Source organism: Chiloscyllium plagiosum, chromosome 4 (genome assembly GCF_004010195.1).
Source record: "Chiloscyllium plagiosum isolate BGI_BamShark_2017 chromosome 4, ASM401019v2, whole genome shotgun sequence".
NCBI lineage: Eukaryota > Metazoa > Chordata > Chondrichthyes > Orectolobiformes > Hemiscylliidae > Chiloscyllium > Chiloscyllium plagiosum.
In genome coordinates this window covers 132,160,456-132,171,962 of record NC_057713.1, presented here as the reverse complement: position 1 = coordinate 132,171,962, position 11,507 = coordinate 132,160,456, and the positions used below count along the sequence as shown (strand labels likewise).

Below are 11,507 nucleotides of genomic sequence, written 5' to 3'. Positions count from 1 at the left end.
GTGGTGTGGGGGGGGGGGGGGCGGCGGCGAATGAAGAAACTAGTGGAACCCACATTGATACCATGGGGGTAGAGGGACCTGCGGCAGAATGTGAGGCGTTCTTCCTCTAGGCGTCAGGTGATAAGGGAATAGTGATGGAGGAGAACTAGGACCTGAATGTCCTTGCCGGAGAAGGAGAGGAACTTGAAGTGTTCCGCCACAGGGCAGTGGGGTTGGTTGGTGCGCATGTCCCAGAGATGTTCTCTGAAGCACTCTGCGGGTAGGTGTCCTGTCTCCCCACTGTAGAGGAGACCACATCGGGAGTGATGGATACAGTAAAACGAGGGCCGAGGGGATGTCTTGGGGATGGTGGAAACTCAGCCACAATTTCCCCTCCCAGGTGGTTGGAAGATGCTGTGCAGCACATCTCATTCACTTTCTGCATCTCGCCCTTTGAACCGCACCCCTCCAACCGCAAAAAGGACAGAATCCTTCCGGTCCTCACCTTCCACCCCACCAACCCCCGGATAAGTCGCATCATCCACCGACATTTCGCCACCTACAGACCCACCACGAGAGATATATTTCTCTCCCAACCCCTATCCGCTTTCTGCAAAGACTGTTCTCTCCACATCTGCCTCATCGGTCTACGCCTCCCAACAATCCACCCTCCCCTCACACCACAGAAATTGCATAACCTGCGCCCACACCTCCTCCCTCACCTACATCCAAGGCTCTAAAGGAGCCTTCCACATCCATCAAATTTTCACCTGCAGCCACACGTCATCGACTGTATCCATTTCTCCTGATGTGGTCTCCTCTACATTGGGGAGAGAGGACGCCCACTCACAGAGCACTTCAGTGAATATCTCCAGGACTACTGCACCAACCAAACCCACTGCCCCATGGCCGAACACTTCAATTCCCCCCTCCCACTCTACTGAGGACATGCAGGTCCTGGGCCTCCTCCATCGCCACTCCCTTACCACCTGACGCCTCATCTTCAGTCTCGGAACCCTCCAACTCATGGCATCAATGTGGATTTCACCTGTTTCCCCTACCCCCACCTTATCCCTGACCCAACCTTCCAATTCGGCACCACCCTCATGATCTGTCCTACCTGTCCACCTTCCTTCCCACCTATCCACTCCACTCATCACCATTACCCCCAACTCCAACCACTTATCACACTTTCAGCTACCTTCCCCCCCAGCCCCACACCCCTCCCATTTATGTCTCCACCCTCGAGGCTCCCAGTCTCATTCCTGATTAGATTAGATTCCCTAGAGTGTGGAAACAGGCCCTCTGAAGAGTAACCCACCCAGACCCTCTGACTAATGCACCTAACACGATGGGCAATTTAGCCAGGCCAATTCACCTGACCTGCACATCTTTGGATTGTGGGAGGAAACCCACGCAGACACAGACAGGTACCCAAGGCCGGAATTGAACCTGGGACCCTGATGCTGTGAGGCAGCAGTGCTAACCACTGAGCCACCATGGCACCCTGATGAAGGGTTTTTGCCCAAACGTTGATTTTCCTGCTCCTCGGATGCTGCCTGACCTGCTGTGCTTTTTCAGCACCACACTCTCAACTCTAATCTCCAGCATCTGCAGTTCTCACTTTCGCCCAGGATTGGAGCTGTGTCCATTGCTTCTTGTCATTTATATAAATGATGTGGATATGCATATAAAAGGAATGGTTAGGAAATTTGCAGATGACAGCAAAGTGGAAGGTGGAGTCGCGGGCATACAGGGTAATGAAGGTGGCACTTGGTACACTTGCCTTTACTGGTCAGTGCATTGAAGTTAGGATGTCATGTTGCAGTTGTACCTGACATTGGTTTGAAATATTGTGTTCAGTTCTGGTCTCCCTGCCATAGGAAAGATGTTGTGAAACTTGAAAGGGTGCAGAAAAGATTTCAGGATATTGCCAGGAATGCAGGGTTGAGCTATAGGGAAAGGCTGAACAGGCTGGGGCTGTTTTCCATTGAGCGTCGGAGGCTGAGGGGTGATCTTATAGACATTTATACAATCATGAGGAGCATGAATAGTATGATTAGCCAAGGTCTTTTCCCCAGGGTAGGGGAGTCCTAAACTAGAGGCATCTGTTTAAGGTGAGAGGGGGTAGATTTAAAAGGGACCCAAGGGACAGCTTTTCCACACAGTGTGACGAGCGAATGGAATGAGCTGCCAGAGGAAATGATGGAGGCTGGTACAATTACAACATTTAAAAGGCTTCTGGATGAGCACATCTGGGCAAAATGCTGGTAAATGGGATTAGATTAATTTTAGATTTCTGGTCAGCTTGGACAAATTGGATCAAAGAGTCTGTTTCCATGGTGTAAAACTCTATGACTGTATGACCAAGAATCAGAAGTCTCAACCACAACCATGGCAATCTACCATTTTTATGTGGGCAAGAAGGAGGACGTATGCATTTCACCGATTCATATAGATCAGCAGTTTATATCCACATCGGTTGTCTTGGTAATTTGGGTGTCTGAAATACAAAGTGCAGTGAATAGACCTTGTAAGGAAAAGTCTGAATTTTAATGAATTGTCTGGATAGCCAGTTTGCCCTTTTGGATATAGTCCTGGGCCAACATTTTGAACTGCTGCAGTTTATTGGGAGTACGTCACTCAGTTTTGGAATTTGGGTACAATTTGCAGGAGTCCAGGTGCGTTTTGGAATTTTAAGTATGGAAGTGCATAAAGTATGTGAAATCACGTAGAAATGTGAAATCCACTGTTGGCATTTGCTTTTCACAGTTTTTAACAGTTCTGAGTGTCAAGAGGAATTGTCAGAAGTTATTGGTAAAGGGAGCTGTCAAGGCATATAAATGTCCTGCCCTGAAATTGTCTGGACTGTTGAAGAATGTTATTGCTTGCCAGTTCAATCTGTTGGGGAGGGTAGGGCCTTAGATTGCTTTTCGGAGGTTCAGTGTAGACTCTATGTGCTCAATGCCTCCATCTGCACTGTAGGGATTCTATGAACTCACTATTTTGGGCAATGAAGTCAATGCATTTTTTAGATTAGATTAGATTACTTACAGTGTGGAAACAGGCCCTTCGGCCCAACAAGTCCACACCGACCCGCCAAAGCGTAACCCACCCAGACCCATTGACACGGGGAGAATGTGCAAACTCCACACAGAGCATCACCTGAGGCGGGAAGTGAACCCAGGTCTCTGGCGCTGTGAGGCAGCAGTGCTAACCACTGTGCCACCGTGCTGCCCGTTCATGTAAACAACTGAAGTTTTAGCAAACAAAATTTTAACTCTGCTGGAAACTCAGAACAAGTAGATATCCACATGATTTTTATATCAGATGGGTAAACGGCAAAGGTAATCTTCACAGTTCCAGCTGCAATGTTCGTTAACTTCCAAAATTATATTGTTCATTAATCATATTTACCTGTCATAGACAGTGAAAAATCAGTCTAACATTCATTCACACAGCTACCAGAATATGTAGTCATGGACATCACCTGTAATCATGAACAAACAAATATATATTCAAACATTTTCTAAACTTTTGATGCATCCAACTAGTTTTTTATTGTAACATGCAACTGAAAAAATATTGACCATTTTCTTTGGGTTTCTACATTTCAGCTAACATGTTTAAGAAGGTTCTTTGATTGGATGAGAGTTTTGCTGACAAGGTCAGCATTTATTGCCGATCCCTTGAAAAGGGGATGGTGAGCCAACATTTTGAACTGCTGCAGTTTTATTGGGAGTAGGTAAACCAATATTATTAAAGGGAAAGGAGTTCCACCATTTGGGCCCAGTGATAGCAAACGAATAGTAGTAGTTATCCACGAAAGGAAACGTGTGATTTGCAGGGGAGCTTGCAGGTGGTGTGCTTTCATGCACCTATTACACTTGTTCTTCTGGGCGGTAGGGGTCATGGGGTTAGAACATGCTTTTGAGGATGGCTTGGCAAGCTGTCTTATGGCATGGATGGGTTTGAATGAAGGGTCTGTTTCCATGCTATGTAGATTACAGGCACTATTGCCACTACAGAGTAGTGGTGCAGGAAGTGAATGTTTAAGGTGGTGGGTGGTGCACCAATCAAATAGCTGCTTTGACATCAATGGTGCCATGCTTCTTGAGTGCTCTCAGAGCTACACTCATCCAGGCTCTTCTCCCCAATCTACTACAGAAGCTTCAGGCACGTGAATGTACCAAAATGAGGAACAGATAAATATTCTTTCCTTCCTGTTGGAAAAGCTGATTAATAGATTCTGACTTTAGTTACAATAATAATCCACTGTATTAGCCTAAATCAGAAACTAGTCATCAAATAACCTAGGGACTGTATAAAACTAAATAATATACAACATGGTTACCGCAAAATAATCTCACCTAATTGAAAGGTGAGATTTTTAAAATTATCATAGAACCTCTACAGTGTGGAAGCAGGCCATTCAGCCCGTTGAGTCCACACCAACCTGCTGAACAGCATCCTACCCAGACCCAAGCCCTTACCCTAACTTTGCATTTCAGATGGCTAATTCATGTAATCTATGCAGCCCTGGACACTATGGGCAATTTAGCATGGCCAAACCACCTAACCTGCACATCTTTGGACTGTGGGAGGAAACCGGGGCACTCTGAGGAAACCCATGTAGACACTGGGAGAATGTATAAACTCTACACACTCATCTGAGGGTGTAATCATACCTGGGGTCACAATGATGCAGCAGTGCTAATCACTTCTTTCTTCTAGTAATCACATCCTATTTCTGATCAATATTTCCACTTCCTAGGCTGGACCTTTGATACTATGCACTGGGGGGAGCATTTCACATACCAATGCAGTCAGTGACATCACTATCAACAACATCCTGCCTGGCTGGATTAGGCAATTGGTTCCCTAACATAAAACGCAAATATGGCAACATTTGGGAAAAATAACAGTGCAGCGAAATTAAATTTTAAAAATAAAGTAGCGAGAAGCCAATAACAAACAGAACATGGGACAAATCCAGATTGATATTCCAGTTGGTATGAGCCAAGAGGGATCTCAAGTCCCTGTGGCTCTCAATGCATAATGTTACAATAAGTTGGTAAAAATCAATATAAAGTATCTTTATATGACATATTGTTTTAGATATCACTTCTATTATCGAAAAATGGCGAAATTATTCAGTATTCTTTCATTCTCACCAAATCTGGAACTCTGGTCCAAAACAACAAGGTTTTATTCGCTTAAAAAGTTTCATAGTTAACATAGTCACTTGGTTGTGCTGTTACAAGAGGAAGAACTAATGTTCAACCAAAATACTCAATAAATCAGAAGAAAAACAATTAAACTTGATAGCTGACATTCTGGCAAAAATTGCAGTGTTAAAACAGCCAGGTGCTGTATTAGTGGCATATATCAGTTTGGGGGGAGAGACTACACAAGCAATGAGGGCCAGTGTGGTTCATTTGCACGTGCTCAAATTCCTTGGTGCCTGTCTGTTTGTGTTATTGTTTCTAAAAAGCTAACACTTCAATAGATCTATTTATTTCTTCAATAAATAAGTGTGTTCTATTCATTTTCTTAAGCTCTGCCCGAAGGCAGGTCTGACCCACATCCACAATGTCTACCACAGATAGGCCAAGAAGACGGGTTTTAAACCCAAGGGCAGCTGGAAAGGGGGCTGAATCTCATGCTGTTAGCACCAATCTGATTCACTCTCACCATCCAATCTACTGAGCCAACCAGACGCCCAAGGAGTCCAAATGCATTCCATGCTACACGTATGTAATTTAAATGTATTAATGATGATTTGTTACTTCAAAAGTTGTATCTTTTGTTCTAAAAGATATATTGTGAGATAGAGAATATTTTGATGCTGGAAACTCAGAATTAATAAGATATCCTCATTATATTGTCAGATGGGTAAACGGCAATTGAATTCATCATTGTTCCAGCAATAATTCAATCCAAATTAAATGTAGACTCTTTTTGTAAGTTACATGTAATTAAATGATGTTACATGTAATCTTTAAACAAGGTACTTTTCAAAACTACCTGACAACTTAAAAAGGATTCTCTCTTTTGCAGGTCCTACGAGTTATAATAATAAATACATATACAATTTTACCTTCTTCCTATACATCAAAGCACCGCTCCTGTGGAAAAGGTCATTCCAATCTACTGTAAATTTTCATCAGTTGTAATTTCCAAATTGTGTGCTGACATCTGATAAAGATATTTGTCATCTGTAATAGTTTATAACAGCATAAAAGTTAATAAAATCATGACTTTAAGCTTTTAGGTTCAAACAAACTGTACAGCCAAAACAATATATTGGTCTCTTAAGAAGTGATGGACATGTTCTGCATTTCCAGAATGTTCTGCTTTTATTTCATGGTTTTACTTGCTATGCCAACTCAACATCAATGACAGTTAGTCTTCATTGCCAATTGAGCCTGTGAATATTTTGTACCAGGTCAATAAATTTTAATAAAATGGCTACAATGGACATGTATTGATTATCAATTTAAAGTCCTAAACTTGTGCAGCATAGTGGTTAAGGAAAATTCGAACAGTTCTATACATTAGAATTGTGCAAAAAAGAGCTTATGTTTTTATTAAGTTGTTACTGCTCATGTTTTTCAAAGCATATACATTAAAACTGTAGGTTGCACTCAGCAATCATAGGACACAGCTGTGAAGATCATTTTTAGCAGTTTGGTCTGTGTGTACAAAAATTGTTGAACCTTTACTGCATTTTCAGACACTGCTTTTATTTTATGGCTTTGAAATAAAGTTTCATCCAGTTAAATATAAAGTACTCAACACTGGACAGAAAAAAAAGTGGGCAATAAAAATATACCAGAAACAAGTCAAAAAAAACCTGGGGGGGCGGGGGGTAGGAGGGCACTTAGATTAAATGTTCTTTATATGCAATAATTGCAGAGGAGCAAAATAAAACTCTTAAGAATGTTAATATTAAAATGCATTATGAACAAATGCTCTGGTCAAGTTGTGTTTTGAGTGCTACACAAAGGTTTAGTCATATTCTAGCACTGGGAAGTAGCATTGCACAGTCATGGAGCTGGTCTCTCATGTTTTACAAATTATAAAGAATATTGGACAGACATGGAGATTTTCAGTCCTGAAATAAAAGATATCATTCATTGTAGTGATATAAGATATTGAAGGATACAGACAAGTTAAATTTGGAATATTACCTTAACAGAAACAGAAGTTCAAACATGTAAAGATACATACTTGGGAACATCTTTCTTCTACAAGGTAATTCACATTCAAGTAAAGACTGTTAAAATACAATGATATTTATCAAAAGTCAAGCACAATTAAGTAATTATGAATGGAAGGTGATTTATTTAAAGTGATATTCATTATAACCAAATAATAGAAAACCTAACTGGTACCATGACATATGCAAATGCGTTGAAAGATTAATAACCAATGTGCAAAGGTCATGGCTTCACTGCATGATAACAGTAGTCCCAATACAACCAGAGTCGCATTTTCACTGCAAGTTCATTTCAAGACTTTGACCCACACAAAATTTATGATACCACAGAGACAACTAAACAAAAGACTAAACCGAATTAAATCTCTGACCACCAGCATTCTCTCTTCTGTTTCTTTGGAGAACAGGGGCATGGTCAGATCCACTGGACAGCTCTAACCATGATGCCCCTGTGGCAAGGGCCAATTTATCATCTAAATTAGAGCTTACAGCTGCTAACATGATTTATGATGACACTTGCACTAGCTAGTCTAAGAAACAACACATTTTTTTGTTACTCAAATTTATCATTTATGGACATTTCAAAAGTTATGGACTCAATTTTGTTATTAATGTACAATACTTAACAGAAACGATTTTAAGATTTTGTGCAAAATAATTTTCTTAAGCAGGATGATAACTAATTCAGCAAGTGGACACTAATTATTTTCTTAAAATGAAATTGTTGGTTTGTTAAACAGGAAGACTCATTTCATTTAGATACATATGTTTCTATGTTTATTTCACATCAGAGTAAGGTGCACTTTTTATTTCTACTAAAATCACTAAAAGCAGAGATGGAGGTTAATAAGGCCATTAAAAAAAGCAGAGGACTGGGAAACAAAGCATTGAGAAGGACAAAACTGAAAAGCAGAAAAGTTACATTAAACTTGTACAATACCTTGGATAGATCAAAGTTGGAGCATTTTTAAAAGTTCTGATCTCAATGTTTGATAAAGGATAAAATGGCAGAAACAGACTCACCCAAATGTATCAAAATTGAAGTGTTGTACAGTACGTATCAGAAAATACTTAAAGTTGGAGCTCATTTCTACAGATAAGAAAGTGACTTGACTTTAGTTCACAAAATAAATGTAGAAAAAAAGGTTCCATTTGTGGGCAATACACAATTTGGTACAATATATGACAGTCATTAATAATTCAGCAAAGAATTCAGAAGAAACTTCTTTACTGAGTGAGTGATTGGAGTGTGGAAAACAGCCCCAGCCTATTCAGCTGCTCCTATAACTTAAACCCTCCAAGCCCTGCAACATCCTTATAAATCTTTTCTGAACCCTTTCAATTTTCACAACATCCTTCCTATAGGACGGAGACCATAATTTCAAACAATATTCCCAAACTGGCTTAACCAATGATCAGAAGTTTGCTAAAATAGTAATTATAAGTGCTTTAAAGGAATAAAGAGGGGTTAAAAGTCAGAGGTTTAGATAGCAAATTTCTGTTCCAAGGGCCTTGACAGCTGACACCACGACCACCAAAGGGACACGCAAGTCAGAAGGAGAGAAGTGCTGAAAGCTCAGAAGATTGTTGAGGGTCAGTAGGAAATTACAGAGAAAAGGAGAGATGAAGCCATAGAGGTTGTACATAACTGGCAGCCAGTGAGCAGACTGATGATGAATAAATAGGGTTCAGTGCAAGTTAATGTGGGCAGCAAATATTTGGGTTGATTTCAACATTACTAAGGATAAACCAGGAATGGCTGGCCAGCAGTACATTGGAAAAAGCCCTTAATAAATACATACATGAGATTTTCAGAGGTAGATGAGTTGAGACAAGATGAAGTTTGGCAATATATTGCAGGTATTGGATGAAGGTTATCCTATCTCAGGAGGGCATATTTACTAATACTGTAAATTGTAACCTTGTCCTTATACTTACTTTATTCTGACATATATAATTGGCTCAGTTATATAGTTTTTGAGATGAGAGACAAATACATGTTCATGATTCCACACTCCTCGACTTGGAAGAACTCCTTTGTGTTGCAAATATTTTCTGTATATTCTACTTGCTCCATGATTGGAAAATTTTTTGTATTTGTTTAGAAAATATGTTTTGAATGTCCTTTATTGCCGGACAAACTTCATGGAATACATGGATTATACCTTAGAAGTCAATCACAAAATTCATAAATTCTTCAGACACAGGAAATAAAAAAATCTGCAGACTTGTTGAGGAGAGACAGGGAAGCCATTATTAACTCACTATTAAGGAGAACAATCTCAGATCCAGTATTTATGAAGGAAATTCGGGAATGATTATACTTTGAAAATACTAAGTCATTGCAAAGAGGAATAGATGTTTTATGTAAGCTATATTTCTCTGCATAATTTTCCAATAGTTCTAACCTTTTTTTCCTTTTGATATTCAATTTCTTCTCTCAAACATATTGCTTATTGGACTACTACCTGCAGTATAGCGATTACAAAGAGGGTTCTGTAATATTAATTAATCTAAATAAAAAAAGGTTTTTAAATCCTCTTGACACAGCATTACAATGTCAGACACTGTGGTCTGAAATAACACTTTGGTCACAAAGAATAAAGGCTTACTTATTCAAATACTTAAACTTATCTGAATTAAACACTCAGAGTAACAATTGACAACTCTGACAATTTCAAGCAACCTTTTAAATGACTAGAACTATGATTAAAACATAACTGCGAGTATCAGTAAGAGAGACAAATGCCAAATAAATGTCAAAAGGGACAACTTATAAAGGAAAGAGAGATACAGAAACATTTAGAGCTTTGACCTAAGCAGATGAAGATCTAGCAGGCAATACCGAAGTGATGAAAATCAAAGCTGTACAAGTAGTCAGAGCACGTATTTCAGGATGTTGTAAAGTTGATGAAGTTGATGTCATATGTGTTGTGAAATCAATCATTACTAGCTAATGACTGGGGTAGAGTTTTGCCTCGAATCCTTCTTTCTATTCTTTTAAACATAACAAAAACGGCTAAGCAGCCCCTGATGGTACACTGGAACCTGGTGGGAATTGAACCTGGGTTTCCTGGCTCAGAGGTAGGACTACCACTACACCACAAGAACCCTCTACTGGCTTAAACTGTTTGGTTAACAGTGTTAGAGGATGAACCACTAATGGGTCTTAACAAGAAGGGGTACATGTTTTAACAACATGATGTAGCTTACTGCATGACAGCAATAGGTACAAACTACATCAGTTAGACATAATTACTAAGAATAGTCAGGGATGACATAAACTTTAGGCATTGATTTGGAACCAATACAGACCAATGAGCATAGGAGTGATGAATGAATGTGACATGGCACAAGATAGAACATGAGCAGAGTTATTCTCGCCCACCCTCTGACGACCCCTTCTCCCACCTCCAATACACCCCATCCACCTGGACACCCCGTGGGCTGGCCTCTTACCTGCCCTCGATCTCTTCATAGCCAACTGCCGCCGCGGCATTAACCGCCTCAACCTCTCCACCCCTCTCACCCACTCCAACCTCTCACCCTCTCCACCTCTCTCACCCACTCCACCCGTTCCAACCCCAACCTCACTATCAAACCAGCAGACAAGGGAGGCGCGGTGGTAGTTTGGCGCACCAATCTTTACACCGCTGAGACTAAACGCCAGTTCGCGGACACCTCATCTTACTGTCCCCTTGACCATGACCCCACCTCCCACCACCAAACCATCATCGCCCAGACCATCCATAACCTCATCTCCTCAGGGGATCTCCCAACCACCACCTCCAACCTCATAGTCCCACAACCCCGCACTGCCCGTTTCTACCTCCTACCCAAAATCCACAAACCTGACTGTCCCGGCCGACCCATTATCCCAGCCTGCTCCTGCCCCACCGAACGCATCTCTGCATACCTTGACACGGTCTTGTCCCCCTCAGTCCAAGAACTCACCACCTACGTTCGGGACACCGCCCACGCCCTCCACCTCCTCCATAATTTTCGCTTCCCCGGCCCCCAAAGCCTTATCTTCACCATGGACATCCAGTCCCTGTACACCTCCATCCCCCATCACAAAGGCCTCAAAGCCCTCCGCTGCTTTCTTTCCTGCCGAACCAACCAGTACCCTTCCACTGACACCCTCCTTCGACTGACTGAACTGGTCCTCACTCTGAACAACTTCTCTTTCCAATCCTCCCACTTCCTCCAAACCAAAGGAGTAGCCATGGGCACCCGCATGGGCCCCAGCTATGCCTGCCTCTTCGTCGGATATGTGGAACAGTCCATCTTCCGCAGCTACACTGGC

General features: G+C 41.4%; 1 long non-coding RNA gene and 1 other non-coding gene across 4 annotated transcripts in view; both read right to left on the bottom strand.

The window, feature by feature from the left end:
• LOC122549433 overlaps nucleotides 1-11,507 on the bottom strand; it is a 25,329-nt gene that overhangs the window by 7,999 nt on the left and 5,823 nt on the right. For all 3 annotated transcript variants that reach the window (XR_006311528.1, XR_006311526.1, XR_006311527.1), the window contains 2 exons: nucleotides 6,080-6,197; nucleotides 3,397-3,469 (listed from right to left, as the gene is read on the bottom strand). This is a non-coding gene — a long non-coding RNA (uncharacterized LOC122549433). The remainder of the gene's footprint in view (nucleotides 1-3,396; nucleotides 3,470-6,079; nucleotides 6,198-11,507) is intronic.
• LOC122549626 lies at nucleotides 5,827-5,907 on the bottom strand. Its single transcript, XR_006311622.1, has one exon. It is a non-coding gene; the product is annotated as a small nucleolar RNA SNORD87 (small nucleolar RNA).